General features: G+C 47.3%; 1 long non-coding RNA gene and 1 other non-coding gene across 2 annotated transcripts; both read right to left on the bottom strand.

Moving 5' to 3' along the window:
- Positions 1-268: 268 nt before the first annotated feature.
- LOC141425144 (U6 spliceosomal RNA) lies at positions 269-375 on the bottom strand. Its single transcript, XR_012450236.1, has one exon. It is a non-coding gene; the product is annotated as a U6 spliceosomal RNA (small nuclear RNA).
- Positions 376-15,373: 14,998 nt separating this feature from the next.
- On the bottom strand, positions 15,374-17,589 carry LOC141424693 (uncharacterized). Its single transcript, XR_012449543.1, has 2 exons — positions 17,441-17,589; positions 15,374-15,642 (listed from the first exon to the last, which is right to left on the bottom strand). It is a non-coding gene; the product is annotated as an uncharacterized lncRNA (long non-coding RNA).
- Between the last annotated feature and the right edge of the window lie 2,459 nt (positions 17,590-20,048).

Below are 20,048 nucleotides of genomic sequence, written 5' to 3' on the forward strand. Positions count from 1 at the left end.
CCAGGCAGAAACTGTTTTGCCCTTATCTCTAATTTTGTTGAAAGGAGAGAATAAACATTAATTAGGAGGACTAGGGGGTTTTGCTAGTTAAAATAAGGACAGCTATACAGGGAGATTCCTAGTATTGCTTCCATGTACATATGTGTTACTTTCTAAGTTGATTCTTCTTTTCTCTAGTTCCTGTTCCCCTTCTCCTATTGGCTTCTGTTGCTTTAAAGTTTCTGCACTAGTTCCTTTGCATTGAAGACATCAAATGCTATCTTTTTTAAAAAATATGGAACGCTTCACAAATTTGTGTGTCATCCTTGCGTAGGGGCCATGCTAATCTTCTGTGTATCATTCCAATTTTAGTTTATGTGCTGCCGAAGCGAGCACCACCCATTCTTTTAAAAGTGAACATTTGGTTTTTGTTGTTGAGTTGTAGGGCTTCTTTATATATTCTGGATCTTAATCCCTTATGAGATATATGGTTTGCAAATATGTTCTCTTATTCAGTGGGTTGTCTTTTCATTCTCTTAATACACAAAAGCTTTTAATTTTGATGGAATCCACTTTGTTTATTTTTTAGCTTGTTGTCTGTAATTTTGGTGTCATACTTAAACCATTGCCAATCCAAGATTGTGAATATGGAGTAAATCTGGAGACTAGACTTCACCTGGCTGGCTGAAGTACTGGAGGTGCTAGAGCAACAGAGAGGAATCCAGGATGCATTCTTGGCTTTGGGCGTAAGCAGCTGGGTAAACGGTGATAGGAGTTACTGAGATGAGGAGTGGAGAAGCTGACTTGGAAGGAAAAACCTAGGCTTCTGTGTTGGCCTGGATAATGTTGAAGTGATCATGAGACGAACAGGCAATGAGAGATCCAAGCCTACATCAGAGTGGCAGCAGGGCTGAAAGTCTAATTTGGAAACTATATAATTTGGAAATTATGGGCACATAGATGGACTTTGAAACCCTAAGATCACATGGGGAGTGAACAAAAAAAAGAGTTCCAAAGACAGCTGAAGCAGTAAACATTGAGATGTTGGGAGCTGAGGATGGGGTGGATAGGGCAGGGGATGGTGGCCTGCAAATGAGACTGCTAAGGTACTGTCAGTGAGATAGGAAGAAAACCATGAGAGTTTTGGTTGTCCAAAGCCAAGTGAAGAAAGAGCTTCAAGAAGAAATGATCAGCTGTGTTAAAGGCTGGTTAGAGCTTTGCCCCAATAGATGTATTTGGAAACCTTGGTAAGAGTGGTTTCACTGGCTTGGCAGGAGGAAATGTCTGATTGATTGGATGGTTTTTTGTTTTGTTTGTTTTGTTTTGAGACAGGGTCTCTCTATGTTGCTGAAGTCGGCTTCAAACTCTCAATCCTCCTGCCTCAGCCTCCCAAGTGCTGGGATTAGGTATACACCACCATGCCCAGCTGCAGTGGGTTTTAATTCTATTATAATTAATTCTGTTTAGATAGAATGGAGTCAGAGAGAAAATGGAAAGTGTGGAAGTAGAGCCAGTGAGCATAAAGAAGGATTTAGAGAAATTTTGCTAGGAAGGAAAATGGGGCAATAGTTAAAGGAAGCTGTGAGAGTCAGGAGGAGAGTTGTCTCTTGGTTTTTCTTAGATGGGGGCTGTTACAGTAAAGAGAGAAACTGATGATGCAGGAAAAAGGAAAGAATTTTGCAGGAGCAAAGTCTTTGAATAGGTGTGTGGGGATGGGATTCAATGCACAAGTGGAAAGCTGGTCTTGAGCAGGGGCATCAGGGATAATTTAGGCAGACCCCTTCACATTCTCTGGGGGTAGTGTCTACGTTCTTGGAGGTTCTTGGACCACAGACAGGTGGAGTAGAGTGAGGTGAGGAGAGTCTAGTCTTTTTTGTTTTGTTTTGGTGGTACTGGGGTTTGAACTCAGGGCCTACACCTTGAGCCACTCCACCAGCCCTTTTTTTGTGGTGGGTTTTTTTGAGATAGGGTCTCAGGAACTATTTGCTCAGGCTTGCTTCAAACTGTGATCCTCCTGATCTCTGTCTTCTGAGTAGCTAGGATTACAGGTGTGAGCCACCAGCACCTAACAGTTGTGTGTGTGTGTGTGTGTGTGTGTGTGTGTGTGTGTGTGTGTGTGGCTGTTCTGGAGTTTGAACTCAGGGCCTTGTGCTTGCTAGGCCGGCAGTCTACCACTTGAGCTACCTCCCCCAGTCCTTTTTTACTTCACTTATTTTTTGGGTAGGATCTCATATTTTTCCCCAAAGATTGCCTCGACCATAATCTTCCTATCTATGCCTCCCTTCCTAGGGATGCAGGAGCATGCCACCACACTCACCCAGCTTATTTGTTAAGATGAGGTCTCACTAACTTTGCCTGTGTTGGCCTCAAACTTGGATCCTCCTGATTTCCACCTCCTAAGTAATGAGGAGTATCTAGCCTATCATCTGTCTGTATGGACATCCATTTTCTTTTCCATCTGGTACCATGCCATTTGCCCAGATGGCTTGCTACTGTGTCCTCCTCATCTGCCACAAGGTCTTTTCATATCTGCCAGCAATATGTGCTGCACTTGCTGTGCTCAAGACCATTGGGAAAACAGTTCACCCCTCCCTGTGCCACCCTCACAAAGAGTCCCACCCCTTTACCCCCTTAACTGTTTCTTCTCTTCTCCTCCTGGACTGTGTTGGGTGAGGCTGGGCTTTTGCCACAGAGAAAATGAACAACCATCAGTGGCTTGAAAAGACAGAAGTTTACTATTGTCTTCTAGGATTATGTAAGGGGGCTATCGGTTTAAGTCACTAGTAGCTGTACTCCATGTTGTCATCCAATTATCAGGGGTCCTTCCAGGAATTCACTCCACCGTCTGCACAACTGATGTCACCCCGTGTGAGCTCCTGGCAGGAGAAAAACTGGAATGTCCTTCTCTCTCTCCCCTCATCCTAGGTAGTCTCATTTAATTCTTCGCTCTTCTGCCACTGATGACTTTACAATTTGTCTCTAGTCTGGCCACTCAAAGCTCAAAGCCCTGAGTTCAAACCCCAGTCCCACAAAAAAAAAAAAAAAAAAAGGAATGGTGTCCATGCTTGTATGCTAGCACTCAGGAACTGAGGCAGTAGGTTCTTTTCGCCTGAGAGTATTTCAGTTACACCATGATCATCTTAAATCCCAACTCCATACTCAGAACCTTTTTTTTTTTTTTTGACAGGGTCTCGATATTGAGCTTGCCATCCTCCTGCCGCACACTTCTATCCAGTGCTGGGATTACAAGCATGGACCATCACTAGGCCTGGAGTGGAGGTTTGTGACTGTGCTTTGTGCTGAGCCTGATCAAGGCTGACCTTGAACTCTGGATTCTCCTGCTCAGCCTCCCAGCCTGGGCTACACAATGAGATCCTGTCTTCAAAACCAGCCAAATAAACAACAACAGGCAATATATCGCTCAGTAATTAAACTCTTTTCATCCAAATGGAGACACCAAAGAGATGCAGATAATTTTTGAAACATCCTGCAGTGCCTATCTAGGCTGTGTTTTGAGAGGACTCTGCATGTCACAACCACATAAAAAATAACACATGAGTCCATCTGTTGCTCAGGATCTCAAGCTCAGTGCTGGCACAGCACAAAGCACAGTCACAGACCTCCACTCCAGGCCCAGCAGCACTCAGGCTTCAGGGAATGCTTCTAAAATTCCTCCCCTGTGTCCTGGAAATGGGGAGGACTGTGTTGATTGCTATAAAGGTTTACAGGTTCTATCACTGCCAACATCAGAGACAGTGCTCTGGAATCTGGGGAAGATTGGGAGGTCAATCAGCTTAGGTAAGAGAAAAGACAAATGAATTAATTTGCCAAATTCTTCTTCCTTTCTGATAGCTTGAACACAATGATTTCTTACATAATGGAAGTATTTCACATTCATACCCAGAGTTCATTTTCTGACTTCTCTTTCAGTTGCAATTACCATTGTAAACTGAAGGTATTCACAATAACTTTGGCACTGGTGACACTGCACATGGCACTGGGAGATATTCCAATCAGTGGGGTTTTATCACTCATTGGCGTGTGTGGCATGGGGGCATGGTACCAGTGCTTTCTGTCAGCCTTGAGATGGACACTGACATACAAATGTTAGAAAGTTTTATTTTATATTAATAATGAAAAACACGACTGTAAAATAAGTAGGGGGATACTTGGGGGGGAGGGTGAATGAAGGAGATTAAGGTGAGGGTATATGATGGGCTTCATATACTTATATGAAATAGAACAAAGATACCTCCTGCAATTGCTTTAAGTGGGGTAGAGAGGGGGGTTGAGGGAGAGAGCAATGGAGGTGATCTAACCAATGTACAGTGTAAGCCTATTTGGAATTGTCGCAAAGAATTTTAAGGGGGGGTAAGGTGGCCCAAACACTACATACACATGTGAGTAAATGTAAAATAAATAATAATAAAATAAAATTTAAGAAAATTTTATTTTAAAAAATTAAGGTTTTATTAATTTTTTTGTTGTTTTCAGGGAACTTTTTTGTTGTTTGTTTGTTTTGGTTTTGTTTTTATTTTGAGACAAAGTCTCACTATGCAGCCCAGGCCGTACAGGAGCTCGTCATCTGCCTGCCTCAGCCTCCCAGGGCTGGAATTACAGGTCAGCACTACCATGTCTGACTGATTTGTTTATTCAGTACTGTGCTTTGAACTCAGAGCCCTTCACTTGCTACACTGCGGTACTACCACTTGAGCCATGTCCCTAGTCCTTTTTTTGCTTCAGTCATTTTTTGGGTAGGATCTTGCCTTTTTGCCTGGGATTCAGCTTCAGACTTTAATCCTCCCTCCTATGCCTCCCATGTAGCCGGGATCACAGTCGCATGCTACCGTGCAACCATACCCATCTTATTTATTGAGGTGGGGGTCTTGCTAACTTTTTGCCCAGTCTGGTCTTGAACCTTGATCCTCCTGATCTCTGCCTACTGAGTAGCTTGGATTATAGTCACAAGCCACCATGCTCAGCTAGGCTAATTAATTTTCTTCCTTCCTTCCTTCCTTTCTTTCTTTCTTTTCTTTCTTTCACAGGATCTCACTATGTTGCCCAGGCTGACCCTCAAACTTTCAATCCTCCTGCCACAACCTCACAAGTGCTGGAATTACAGGCATGCACCACCATACCTGGCTCCTACCACTCCACTTCCTTAACCCAGCCAACCCATAACCCCTGAGGGAAAGCCTAAAGGATAACACCAGGAACCCTAAGAGTTCCACAGGACCATTGTCTCTCTTGCTCCTCACCCACTGGTTGAGTTCAAGTAACACAGATGTCCTCCCCTTCCCCAAGGGCCCTGATGTACTCTTCCTGTAGAATCTGTAAAGAGTAAAACTGCTTTTGTTATTTCACAAATTTTGTTGTGCTGTGCTGCTTGCCCTATCTCACCTGACTGATGCAGAACCTAACTATCCTCCCAGGCAGTGGCCATCTTGATAAGAATAAACTGGACAAGAGCCAAACAAGAATCTCAAGTGCATGAGCCAGTAGAGACAGGTTTTCTGTGAGAGAACACCTACCTGACCAGCAGTCAAACACACATGGGTACTGGGCTGTCTGCTAGATAAAGTATCCCTTGAATACTGGAAACCTCCATGATGGGTACCTAAGGGCAGGACTAGGACAGAAGCCACTTGTCCTCAAGACCAAATTAGAGAAACCATTACAGCAGGTGTCAACCTATAAATTTGGAGGGGGCACAAACATTCAGACCACAGCAACCTCATAATAACTATGACTACACATTTTCATTTACATTACCCCACCCCTCCGCTAATCCTCATTGCTTTGTCTAAAACCCCCAAGGACTCCTGTTGTCCCTGCCCCCCACCTCGGGCAGACAGAGAGATCCTGTTAAAACTTGTCAGACATGTCACCTTCTGTTCAAATCCCTCCAATTGCTTCCTGTCTCATTTTTTTTTTCTTTTCTTTTTTTCAGTACTGGGGTTTGAACTCGGGGCCTACACCTTAAGCCACCCCACCAACCCTTTTTTGTGAAGGGTTTTTTTGAGATAGAGTCTTGTAAGCTATTTGCCTAAGCTGGCTTCAAACCTCAATCCTCCTGATCTCTGCCTCCTGAGTAGCTAGGATTACAGGTGTGAACCACCAGTCTCATTCTCATTCTAAGTAAATAAATGCCCAAGTCCTTACTCAGACTGTGCCAGGCAAGTTTTTTTTTGTTGTTGTTGTTCATTTGTTTTACTGTACTAGGTTTGAACTCAGGGCCTCATGCTTGCCAGGCAGGCACTCTACCACTTGAGTCATGCTCCTTCCTAGCCTCGGATTAGGTTGAAGTGCCTCCTAAAGCAAGGCCCAGGCAGTCAACACCATTGTCTCATCTCCAGGCATTGCTGGCTGCCTCAGCCTCATTAGAAGGTAACTGCTAGTCTTTGGCACGAGTGCCATTAAGCCTGTAATAGTGGGGTCTGCAGCAGCTTCTATACTTGCATCTGACCCGACAAGGCCTATGAGGCTCTGGTTTCCCCAGCAACGGCCCACTGGGATGACTTCCCACATCTCAAAGGGCCGACTTTAGCTACCTCAGAATTGCAATTCCCCTAAAGCATTAGCACACAGCCTTTGATGTAGGCTTTGCTTCCTAGGGAACATAGGCTGACATTTAGTGTCAAAGGGTGTGATTTGGGATTGAATTTCTCTCCTATGTGAAAGTAATAAGAACCTCATGGATGATGGTAAGCAGAGTGACAAAATAACCCTGACCTTCAGTAGACATCACAATGGTTAAATCTTTTACTTGTGAAGGGACGACTATGTGGAAATCAAATGCAGGATCAGGCTATAAGGGGCAGAGCTGCAGAGGACTCTGAATGCATAGCATCAGTAGATCTCCTGTGTCCAAGTCAAGGCCCTGGTAGGGGCCCCAAGACCAGAGATAGGGACATTAAGGTCTTGGGATCTGGGTGGCAGAAGCAGCCCCTCCCATCTTACCAGGAAAGAAGTGACTCTTCTTGAGACTACACAAGCAGCTTGTGAGGAGCAGGTGTCCTCCTAAGATGCCATCTGTCCTCCTTCAAACCTAATTCTGCCACACCCGCAAATAACTGGGGTCAATTCCTACAAATCCTGAGGAAGGAGATCTAAGTTGTGACATGGGAAAAATAAGTTGCCCATCAAATGACTTGTATGACCTGGCTAAGGGGCTGGGGATGTAGTTCAGTAGAGCATCTGCCTAGCTTGTGCAGGGTCTTGGGTTCTAGCTCCAGAACTGAAAAAAGAAAAAAAAAAAAAAGAGGAAGGAGGGCAGACAGATCTAGCTAGTATATGTGAGAACGATCCTAGGGGTTTTGGATAAGGTGAGGAGCAGGGGAGCAGTCAGGGTAGAAGAAGAGGCTAACTAGTGGGAAACAGTCACGGAGACACTCTTCAGGTTTCAGGTGTTGCAAGTATGCCTGGGGCATCTGTGGTAGCTAGTGTCCTAAGAAGATCACTGTCAAATCCTTTCCCCTCTCTGTATGTATGTGACACACCTCACATGGAGAGCTGGAGCCCATCTCCCCCTGTTGTTGAGAATGGATGGGCCTTGGAACTCGCTCTAACCAACAGAACATGGTAGGAACAATCCTGTTCCAGTTCCAGGCCAGTCTTGAAGAAGACTGGCAGATTTTCTTTCCTCCCTCTTGGATGTTTGCCACCATGGAAGCAAACTAATCACACTAAGACACCCTCTGCAAGGACCTGGGCGCTGGCCATGTGGAGACACCCTGCTGAGAAAGAGGTGGAGGAGTAGTCTCCACACATTGCCTCCATTCTAGTCAAGATGCCCTGCATGGAAGAAGAAAGACATCTTGGACATTTCAGGTCCCACAAACCCCCAACTCGGCCTCACCTCTCAAACCTCTCAGATTGCAGGGTTGTGAGAAATCATCAGTGTTTGTTGTTTTAAATCTTTAAGTTTGGGTGGTTTGTTGTTCAGCCATAGATAATTGAAAGATGGTTTTAGTAGCTTGCAAGAATGATTTCCTAAAGTTTGGACAGGATGCTGGCTTACAAGAATCATTTCTTGCTGGGCACAATGGCTCATGCCTATAATCCCAAATACTCAGGAGGTGGAGATCTGGATGATGAAGATTCAAGGTTCGAGGCCAACAAAGGCAAAAAAAAGTTAACGAGACCCCATCTCAACAAATAAAAGCTGGGCATGGTGGTGCACACCTGCCACCTCAGCTGCATGGAATCACAAAATCCCATGCAAAACCATGAGATCCTGTTTGAAAAATATCTTAAGCGAAAAGGGTTTTAAGAGGCTCAAGTGGTAGAACGCCTGACTGGCATTTCTTGCTAAGTTATATTATTTAATAAGAGGTAAGAAAGCTCAGGTAGGTGGGAACTTTCCTCGTTGAGGCTGGAACTTGACACCTATGTTCTCTAGGAGGGCCCAGAAGAGTCTCTTCACTGAGGGGACAGGACTTCACAGATAAAGGGGACACCAACATGTTCCACTAGTCAGTGACATCTGCAGATGCTGGGATGAGAAGGAAGAGATGCCACCATGGAACTCGGGTCCCTAATATTAATAGCAATGCTGGTATTCCAAAATGACAGGGTGCACTGAAGCCAGGAGAATGCGGTTACTGTTGCACAGCAAGGCCAGAGTGACCCTGAGGGTGCTTTGATGCACAGAGATCTGTGACAATGTGTTACGGGGATGGGATGGCTGGGCAGCTAACTGGGTGTTGGTAAGTGGAAGCCTGAGAGCAGCTGCCACAGTGGCAAATCACTGTCTCTCATCAGAGTCTAGAGCTAAGTTCACAAATCCAGAACCCCATCTCTAAAATAGCCAGAGCACAATGGACTGGAGGTGTGGCTCAGTGGTAGAGTGCCTGCTTTGCAAGTGCAAAGCCCTTAGTTCAAACCTCAGTACAGCCAAAAAAACTATTCCTCCAATCCTTCCCCAAAGGGGATGGTCTGCTTCCCAGCCAGGGAACTGTGCGTTGGGAAGAAAGGATTGTCAGAATTCTCTAAGACTGTTAAAGAGAAGGCGTTGGAACTGACATGGAAATGGGGAAACACAGAACCATCCTCATTCCCTGTGCAGGAGATAAAGGAGGCCAGATGGTAGATGGAATTTAAGTCCTATGGTCTCATAGAAGCTGACAGAATTTCTTATTGATTCCATGACCTGTGAAGTAAAGGCTATTGTGACAGGAAGAGCTAAGGGAAGGTTCCTGAAACAGCCTGTCAATGTCTTCCAAAGCAACAGAAGCCATGGGATGTGTATGTGTGTACACACACATACATGCATATGTATTGAAAGAAAGAGAGAAAAGCTTATTTTAAGGAATTGGCTCGTGTGACTGTGGAGGCTGGCAAGTCCAAAATTTGCAGCCAAGGTTGGCAGGCTGGAGACACAAGGAGGAGCTGATGTTGCAGTTTGAGTCCAAAGGCTGTCTGCTGGCAGAATTCCCTCTTCCTTGGGGGAGTTGGTCTTTTTTCTCTTAAGGCCTTCAACTGATTGGATAAGACCCACCCATATTATGGAGGATAATCTGATCTACGAAAAGTCTACTGTTTTAAATGTTAATTTCGCATCAAAAAGCTAGCTTCAGGGCTGGGGATGTAGCTCAGTAGTAGAGTGCTTGCCTACAATATGCAAAGGCCCTAGATTTAATGCCTAGCACTGCAACACACACACACACACACACACACACACACACACACACACACACACACCCCTTCCTAGCAACACCTAGACTGGTGTTGGTCCCAGTCTAGCACTGTGGCCCAGTAAACACATGAAAATAACCATCATAGTGGATGTGGCACAGGCCTGTAATTCTAAAGCTCAGGAGGCTGAGGCAAGAGGATAGACAGTTTGAGGCCAGCCTGGGTTGCACAGTAAGACTTTGTCCCAAAAAACAAACAAAAAGAAAGTAACTATTTTACTTCTGCTGTATTATTTCTGATCTAACATTTTGCCAGTGGTCGTTTCTCATCATATATTCATTCAATTCACTCATTCATCTGCATGGTGGATAATGGATGGACCACTCACTGTAAGCTTAACCAGGTGACTGCCCAATCATCAGGACTGCTCCACGGGATGTGGTTTTGTTTGTTTGCTTGTTTTGATGGGACTGGGGTTGGAACTTGGATGTGGTATCTTTACTGGAGCCTGTCAACACAACCTTGAGCACTGCGTGTGGATAGTGGTTTGGTGAACACTGTCCTTGACCTCTTGAGTCACCTGCCTCAGTCTCCCCAGTACTAGGATTATAGGCCTATGCCACCACCATGCTCAGATAAGATCACTTAGTCACTACTGGGGCCCAGTGACACATGAGGATCTTTTTGTCCAAATGGACCATGGTGAGCATAGCTTAACTCCAGAAGGCCTAGGAGTCTACTTAGGCTCTGAGAGACCCCCTATAGAATCTTTATCCCAGACAGATACTTTTAGCAACATTGTATCTATAGGATCCTAGAATCCCAAATTGCAACACAGCTTGTTTTTCCACCTGCTGATCAGCCCTCTCTTGTCCTAGGTACCAACTCACAAATGGCAGCCTTTCAGGTAACCCAATGAAGAATGGGAAAAATATTTCTATGTGTATAAATTCTGCCTCCAACATTTAAAAAGACTCACCAAATACTGTGGGTCCTTCTACGTGAATGGTAGATGGGGTAAGAGAACCTGAACTTGGCATCCCCAAACCACTGAACTCCTAACATGTTGCCAATTCGGCAGGACCATGAGTCTTCATGTAGTTTTTCTGCCTCTGTCTGGCAAACAGTGCTGTTTCCAGTTTATGTCCAATAGGCACGATGTCATCTAACAGACCAGTGTGTTGTCTGTGGAATGTCAAGGTTACCAAAGCCCTGAGCACTGCATTCTAGCAGTGAGCTGGAAGGTTAACAGACCCCTGAGGGGAGAGAGTGGAGGTGCTATTGCAATGTTGTGATGTAAAAGCAAAACACCTCTGGTCATCTCTTCTCATGGGTATTGATTAAAAACAAAGAAGCAAACAAACAAGAATGCATCTGACCTCTGTGTGCCAGATGTCTAAGCTAGATATGATCTGATAGACAAAGCAACAACTTTGGAGCCCAAAAGTCATGAGTAAATTAATTTTTTGGGGGGGGAGGAGGGAGTGGTACTGGGGTTTGAACCCAGGGCCTCATGCTTGCTAGGCAGGCACTTTACCACTTGAGCCACTCTGCCAGCCCAAGTATGAGTAAATTAAGTGAACAGGGAAGCTTAGACTCCCATGGCAACTCTGTGGATTTGACAATTGTCTTGACCCCACTTATGGCCTCAACGAGGGTTTCCTGTCACCTCCTGATAAGGAGGAAAGGCATTGAATCCAATCCATAGACAAGTCAGTATGGCATTTTGGCCCCAGGTAGAGGTGGACCTCTTTCTTACAGCGTCCATGGGAAGTAGCCCTAAAGGACAGTGGGGAATCCTCCCAGGGTGCAGAACAATAAGCCATATGTTTTGTCATCCCCTGTATGTGGAGAGAGAGATGGACTGAGGTAAAGGCATGCACCAGTTCCAATTAAGGGACATATGGCTTGACTAATTGATCAAGGTCATGGAAAAGGCAAACTTGGAAATTGGGGAGAAGCAGGTCTGGATAATGGCACCTGCAGAGTGAGCAAAAGCATGTGGACCTCTATCTTACAGTAATGCTGACCAGACATCATCTGCAGACAAGGCTCTACAGCCAGATGGCCAGGTGGTTCCAGCCTTTGGATGTCAGCAACCATAGTGGTGACAAAAACGGGGCCTACAAGCGGGCCCAACAACTTGGGCTCCCTCTCCCCAAGGCTGATTTAACACTTGCCACAGCAGGCAGCAATATGGCAACATTGCTCAGAGAGAGCAGCCAGCCACCTGGTGGCAGGGAAATTATATCAGACCCCTTCCATTTTGGAGAAGGTAATGATTCATCCTTGCTAGAATTTCTATATTCTCCAAAAATGGGTTGCATTGCTTACCCACATTGCTCTGCGAACCTCACCATCCATAGGTTTCAAAGACTGCTCCCTCCATCCATTGCCTAGGTTCCAGCAGACCCATTTTAGGGCAACAAAAAAGCCACATGAACATGAAGCAGAATGACTTTGTTTCCAAAGCTTCCTGGGATGTATGGACAGTATATGGTATGTCACAAGGTCATTGTGGGATTAGAAGGAGCTTGTGTACATAGGAGATTTTCTGCAGGCCCTGGCATACAGCAAGTGCTCAATAAATGACAGGTATTGGATTGGACAGTGAAAGGCTTCTGTGTCCCAAGGGAAGCTGGTGGTCAGTTTCACTAAACCTAGGGGGGCTGTGGCTCCCACTGTGGCATGGCATGCTTTGAATACTCGCAGCTGTTCTGAAGGGCACTGGCTTGAATTCAGTTTTCTGCCAGCTGGCAGTGTGCAGGTGCTGCCACTGATCAGAGCTAGAGGATAGGAGACCAGAAAACTCTGCAGAGTGCAGGAAATGGAAAGTCTGACAGGTCTGGCTGCCTGGGGCGGCATGGATGCTTCCAATGTGATTAGGAAAAGCCAGCCTTCTGCCAGAGAGCTGCTGCCTTGCTGTGGTGCCCACCTACCAGCAGGCTCCAGGCAGGAAGATGGCTTCTCTTCTCTCCTCCAAGGTAAACCCAGGAGCTACAAAGTATAGGTGTCCAGCTGCCACCCTCTTCCAGGCTGTCTGCCTGTGAGCTCATGTCCTGACAGCCCACATGCCCACTAGTGTCTCCTTAATGCCCTGGTTTGGGACTAGTTTGAGGGGAATGAGTGGGGACTTTCAGGGAGATGGGATGTAAAACCCCAAGAAGCATGAAGCTGAGTTTCTAAGTGCTATATCAGCTGTCTGTGGCCTTAACTCTGTCACATCACCTCTTGGGGCCTTAGTTACTTTCTCTGTAACCTTACCTACCCAAAGGCCTGGATAATTCTGTTTGTTTCGTTTGGCAGTACCGAGGTTTGAACTTAGGGCCTCACACTTGCTAGGCAAGTGCTCTACCACTTGAGCCACTCCACCAGCCAACTTGGATGATTCTGAAGTCCTTTCTTGTAGGATCTAATGTGACAGTGAGTTTATTTGTGACAATGAGATGAAGCCAACTGGAATGGTTGTTGAAAGTAGAGCATCAGTTGTTTGTGGGCTTAAATCCTGACTGTGCCACTTCTTGGGTGTGCAGCATTGGGACTGTTAGTCAAGCTTTCTGAGCCTCAGTTCGCTTATCTATAACACATGTTCATAGCAATGGTACCTACTACATAGGGGTGTTCGGGCAAAAGTGAACATGTTCCATAAAGTGCTAAGTGCTCAATATAGTGAAGGGTTTTTGTGTGTTTCTAATTCAAAAAAGTAGTACTGAGCTGATAAAGATAATATTAAAGGTGAGTTTGTGGCCATACACACTTTCCTATTTTGTGGTGTAAGTGGAAAGAGCTTGGGTTTTGGATTCTGACAGTCTCTAATATATATCCAAGCTACAGAACATGCTGTGTGACCTTGGCCAAGCTCCTTTTCCTCTCTGTGCTTTTGTCCTAAAAAATTAAGTTGATGTGAGGCCAAGATTTGGTAGCTTGTGATAGTTGATGCACCATAATAATAAGTTTTTGGGGGCTGGGGATGTCGCTGTATGGTAGAACATGAACTTAGCATGTACAAGATCCCAGGTTTGATATCCAGCACCAACATAAATAATAAATATTTATTTTTTTAAGCACTTTTTAAAACAAATTTTATGTGTCAGCATTGTTCTAAGTGCTAGGAATACAGTGTTGAACAGTTTCTAAACTCACCACCACCCTCAGAAATAGGCTTTATTGATATCCCTACTTTAGGGATAAGTAAAGTGGTCTAGAAATGCGCCCAAGGCCACTTAGCCAGTCATGACAAAGTCTAGAACAGCCATGATTTCTCACCACCACCAGGTGGTGCAGAACGTCACTCTCATGAAGTCGAGGGGACACGGAATTCACGCGGCTTCTGGGAGCCCAGAGGGGTCCTGGGCTCAGTGCACCACACCTCGTGTTTTCCTGACTTTTTTTTTTTTTTTTTTTAAATCAGAATGGAAAACAACCGCGCTCAGACTCAGAAAAGGCCCTGGAGCGCGTCGCCTCCCTTTCTCGCATTTCCCGGTCCAGCGCCAAAGGCTGCGCGCAGCGCCGCCATGCGGCAGAATGCGGTATCATTCTTGATACCTGCTCTCCACCTGCTTGGGGAGAAGGCAGGTGAGGATTCCGAGGGATGGGAGGACTGTGGGATAAAGACAGGGAGAATTTCAGGATCTTTGCTTTAGAGATTCAGGCGTGCCTCTATACTAGAGAATCTATTGTAATGGACAGCACAGGTTGCTGTAACCAGGATCACAGATTCAAATCCCTACTCTGTCAATCCCTCCATTTTACAGACATGCATTCAGTGCCAGCTCAAGTACTGCACTTGGGAAAAGTCCTTTCTCCTCTGTGAGACTCTGAAATGGGAGGGTGATGGCCCTCACCTCTAGAAGTGTTGTCAAGCATCAGACACAAAGAAAGGGACTCCTGCTGCCCCTTCCTCCACTCTTTGCTCTCCTGAAGGCAAAGGAAAAGGCCCCAGGAGCTCAGAAGACTGTAGGTTCTGGAACAGCTTGGCCTACCTGGAGGAGGCGGGTCTCTAGAGTGCAGGGCTCAGTCGGTGGGGGCTCCCCTGTACAGGTTCTCCCTCAGTGCTGCCCCTTACACAAGGTTCATGGTTGTGTTTCACAGGTGACGTGAATGCCTTGCTGTTGTGCTCATCTATCAGCAGGCACTTAGAGTGACCTCCAGCCTGGCAGTAGCTTCTGCCTCATTCAGTTCCAGCTCATCAGCAAGGCTGTCACTGAGTTGGCTTCTGGGTTTACCTTGGAGGAGAGAAGAGAAGCCATCATCCTTTCTGCTGTGAGTGCTTGATGGTCCTCTTTCTTGTCTGAGTCCTTTTCACAGGCTAACTCAGCTCTTGGGGGTGAGGGGAATGTTCTTATTATTTCCATTATACATGAACCAGGGACAGGATTCAAACCCAGGCCAGGAGCCCTGCTTATAGCCTGTCAAGCCAGGTGCCTCAGTTCCCTCATCTGTTGTCAGTTTAACACCTCTGCCTTTCTGATCCCTCCCTCGTCTCTCAATTCTGGACAAGACAAGCCCATAGAACTAGCCCCAAAGAAGAGAGCCCTCCTCAAAGGGGGCAAAAGGGAAGACACAGAAGGGTCATGCCCCTGCAGTGGGTGATGAAGCCTAAGGACACCCAGTGCTATACAATAGTGTCGATGTCCTCTCCCAGGTCACAGGATGAAATGATTTTGGAACCCCCCCAGCACCTCACAGGAAGGTCTCCACAGAAGTGACTGTTAGCATTATTAACAATGGGGATTTTTATTGCAGACATGAAAAAAAGGAATTTTATTTTATTTTATTTTGTCATTTGCCTCTCTGACACACGTCTCTGATTTGGGATGACAGCATGGGAGGAACTGGATTCGCTCTGCAGAAGTCCCATCCCCCTCTCAGGGCCTCCACTTCTCCATCTGGAAATCAGGGCATTGGACTTGAGCAATGGTTTCCTGACACTGGAGCCCCAGGTCCGTTGCTTGGCCCCTGACTTGTCTGTGCTTGCTTTCCAGCTGGAGGCAGCATATCCTTCTGGGCTACACTGTCTCTAAGCACCTTGCAAACAAAGGGGAGGAGGTAAAGAATGAAGAGTAACCAGTGGCTCCCAAGAACCCCCTCCTTCATCCTTGCCCTCCCTCTTCCGGCTGGAGTCCAGAACTTTCTCTGTCATTCTCTCCAATGACCTAGATGAGAAAACACTTTGTCCTGGGGATCAGCCTGGCAATGAGAAGACCAATAAGACCTGGCTCTGGCCTGCTTCATGTAAATGCCCCACCCTTATTTCCCCCTCAAGTCAACCACAGCCTCTGGAAAAAAAATCAGTTGACTTTGTTTCTGGGCTACAGCACGGGCTGTTCACAGCCTGGAATGTCTTTCTGAAGCTCACCTGCCCAGAAAACTCCCTTTGGCTTCTGAACCCAGGGCAGACCTTCCCTTCCCTGAGGCTACTTTCAGGCAGGATGTTCTGCTACCACAAACTTGTGTGATCCTGCTCAGGCTCCAGTTCCCAGGGTGCTATGGGGGCAGAGCTAGGTTGTTCTCACTGACAGAAGCTTCCAGCTACTGCTTAGGCAGAGATGGGGAAGCCAGGACTCCATGATCTGAAGAAGTCCTTGAGTGACTCCCTCATGTGGAGAATATAAAGTCTTCTGAAGGCTTGGCAAGACCTCCCTTTCCTCTTAGAACTCCAGGAGTAGAGGGGAAAGTCTGCATGTGGAGCCCACATATGGACTACCCACACTCCATCAAAGAGATTTAAAGTCAGGGGCCTGTCCAGGGGCATCGTGGTGCCCAGGTCAAGGCAGGGCTAAAAGGCTTGGGAAATCAAACTGCAGTTTGGCTGGTTCCAGCTTTAAGGAGAGAGAACCGTTTCATGGTTCTGGTCTGAGCAGGCACACCAGGCTCAATGCCTGCTGGGGAGATCCGCACCCTTAGGAAGTGGCAGCTTTTGAACAAAAGATCTATGACTTTTAAGAGGCCTGTAGTCCCTCAGTGAGAGAACCGAGGAGGGACTCTAAGCCAAGTGCCCTCAGGTCTTCCTAACCCAGTCCCTCTTATGACTCAGAGATTTTTCTTTGTCCCATCCTGATTGCTCCTTCCCCTAGTGCCAATGCCATCTCTGCAGATGGGAACTCTTCGCCTCAGCTGCTTGCCCCCAGAGAAGCAGTTTCTGACAGAGGTACATAGGTGGTAGAGGCACTGTATGGAGAGGGTTTAGCATGGTGCCTGGCACATAGCAAGCACTCGGTACATGTCAGCTGTTATAATTAAGGCCTCACATAAAACCTAGACAAAATAGCCAAGGGACAACCAGGAATCAGACAATCTAACTTTGCAGCCAGGGTTTGCTCTCTGAGGCTCACAGTCTTTGTTCTTCCTTTCTCCCAAAGGTGGACATCAAATCAGGTCCCTCCCTGTAGGAACACCTTCCCCCTCCCCCACTCATTCCCTTGGACAGCATCAAGACCAGAGAGAGGCCAGCAGCACTACCCCCAGGATTCTACATCCTAGGCTTCAGCCATCCTCAGGCTGAGTGACAGTGAATATGACCAGTCCTTCAAAAGGAGACTCCACCCCCACAGGATCCCTTTGGGCCTCTGAGGGTAACTCTTTGCCTTCATTCCACAGGCACTTCCTGGGCACTCAGTCTGTACCAGGCACTGTGCCAGGTGCTTAGGATACCACAGTGGAAGAGACCCAGCTCCTGCCTACTTGGAGCTCACTATGTATCCAGGCCCATCTTCTCTCTCCCTGTTACCGCCTCCTCACCTCCATCTCCTTTCGCCCACCCTTACCCTCAGGGACCACAATCATCCCACCCAGAGAGCATGGGACAGCATGTGAATATACATACCAGCACAGACTCACAGCCAGTCAAGAGACTCACCACCCACTTTTAGGCTCCTCCCTGGCAGTGACCTTCAGAGACACACACAGCTGAGTCCCGGCCCAGCTGCAGGGTTGGGTCATCTCAGTCATGTTACTTGCTATCTCAGAGTCCCAGCTCCCTTGTTTTTAAGTCCAGTGGGGTGGGATATCATCATCTCTGGCTTCCCACTGTGAAATATTTGTTGAGCCTAAAAGTACGTACTTCTGCCTCCCCTCAGCCTTCTCAGATCCTGGCTTTCTCTGGGTGGATTTTATTTTTGGAAGCAGCCAAAAGCCACCTATAGTGCTAACTTTGGTGACTAAGGTGGGTGATGGTGCTGGGAGATGCCATGTTTGATCACAAATGGGGATGACTTGAGCCAGGCGCCAGTGGCTCACGCCTGTAATCCTAGCTACTTGAGAGGCTGAGATAAGGAGAACTGAGCCAAGGCCAGCCTAGGCAAGTAGTTCACAAGACCCCATCTCCAAAATAACCAGAGCAAAATGGATCAGAATTGTGGCTCAATCGGTACAGTGCCTGCTTTGCCAGTGGAAAACCATGAGTTCAAACCTCAGCCTCACAAAAAAGGGGAGGGGAATGGGAGAGGTTGATCTCTCATCTAGGCCCAGACTTGCCTAGCAAGCACTGAGGCCCTGAGTTCAATCCTCAATACTGAAAAAAAAAAAGGTTGAACTTACAGGTTTTTTATTTGTTTGTTTGTTTTTGTTTTGAGACAGGACAGGTATCTTTATGTTGCCCAGGATGATCACTTAGGGTCACTTGATCCTAAGTTCAAGTGATCTATCCTGCTTCAACCTCCAGAGATGCTGGGACTGCAGGCATGCACCACCTCACCCAACTTAGAAGTGTCTTGATCTTAAATTAAAAATCCATTTGTCTAGGGAGTTCTCTTCTCCTCTAAGGACCTTACAAAGCCCCCAAGCCCTTAAACTTCCACTCCTCTCCCCAGTGGCTCCCACAATCTCATGGTGCTGTGTGCTGATATGACCACCAGGTGGCAGTGAGGTTCTAGGCTGGAATTTTCATCAGCCCTCATTATCCTTGAGTGGCTCCGCAATTACTAAACAGCCCTCCCTGGGGCAGGCTCTACCGGTGGTCTTCCCAGACTGTAATAAATAGACAGGGGCCTCTGCTTGGCAGCAGGAGCCTAGGAGGCACATGAGAGTGATTCATCCCCAGGATTCCTGCAGAAGTCCTCTCCTCTCCCTTCCAGGCCCTCAGTCCTACAATTCAGGGACTTCAAACTCCTCAGTACAGCATTCAGGCCCCTCCTCCCTCAGGTCTCACTTACAGGCCCACAGCCTGTGCTCTGAGCCACCAGGATTTAAAGGAATGAGAGGCACAGTCCACACGTGCTTCTTGGCTGGGCAGCAGAGGGCGATGCTAGGAACAGGGTGTCCCGAGGCTCAGCCTGGAAAGAGGCCTGGACTAGCAGAGGGCCTGCGCCAGCAGCAGCTGGAGGTTGCTGAAGCAGAAGAGGCCTGTGGCTTCCTGTGAAGAACTGAGGAGCCATTTCCTTTAAGCAGATGGCTGGGGGGAGGGGTGAAAGATTAGGGAGCCTGGACTTCCTGGTTAAGAGGGAGAAAGGGTCCTGGGAAGGCCCCATGGAGAGGCTCAGCAGTCTTCTCTTTCCCTCTGGCATCTCATCAGAGCAGGCAGGCAAGACAGGCAGGGTCACGCAGGTGAAGCCACGCATTATGAAGCCACAGGGAAGACAGGGTAAGGAATAGGCTCTTCTCATTAGGTCAGTAAGGAAATGGAGCACTGATTATTCCAGAAAGCAAACCTAAGCGCTTAGCACCAAGTACCCAAGCCTCCGTACCCAACCTCAGAACCTCAGCCCTAAGGACTTGGCCTCAAACACCTGACCCCAGTTCCCAGCCCCAAGCCCCAGCTCCCAGTGGAGGACCTAGTGCCCAGTCAGAGGTTGGCAGGGGTCCAGTGGTTCTTCATCTGTGTGAACAAATGGCCCCACGGGACAGCTTGTCCCCAATCACTCTCCCAGGATGTATTTACTGGACTGACTCTTCCCCTGTAGTCAGCACCAGGGGAAATGCAGCCCAGCCATGCAAATAATATCCAAACACAAATTGGGCCAATTTCACTGCTTTTGTGCTGTGCACCACACACTTGCTTGTCCAGGGTGGTGCCAAGCCTCCACCCACTCATACCCCATTCATGGAGAACCAGATCTCCCCAACGGGGTCAGAAGCAGGAGATGCGGTGCGGGTGGGGGGAGGCCTCCTGAGACCAGCCTAAGGCAGAGAAGCAGGGGTTTGGTGTGGGGATTGCTACCCCTCAGCACTGCTGTATAACTGACTAAATCTGTCCCTGACTGGGCCTCTGTCACACCACTGTAGCTCTTGCCTACCTCTCTCAAGGGGTGGGGTAGGTGTGAGGAGGAGGAAGTAGTAGTGGGGCTGCACAGACACAAGTCACAGCAAATGGAGCAGGTGGTGGGGTGATGGTGATGCTACAGGTATTTTTTGGGGGGGAGGGTTTTTCAAGATAGGGTCTCCTGAACTATTTGTCCAGGCTGACTTCAAGCCATGATCCTCCTGGTCTCTGCCTC

The sequence above is a fragment of the Castor canadensis genome, chromosome 7 (assembly GCF_047511655.1).
Source record: "Castor canadensis chromosome 7, mCasCan1.hap1v2, whole genome shotgun sequence".
In the NCBI taxonomy this organism is placed as follows: domain Eukaryota; kingdom Metazoa; phylum Chordata; class Mammalia; order Rodentia; family Castoridae; genus Castor; species Castor canadensis.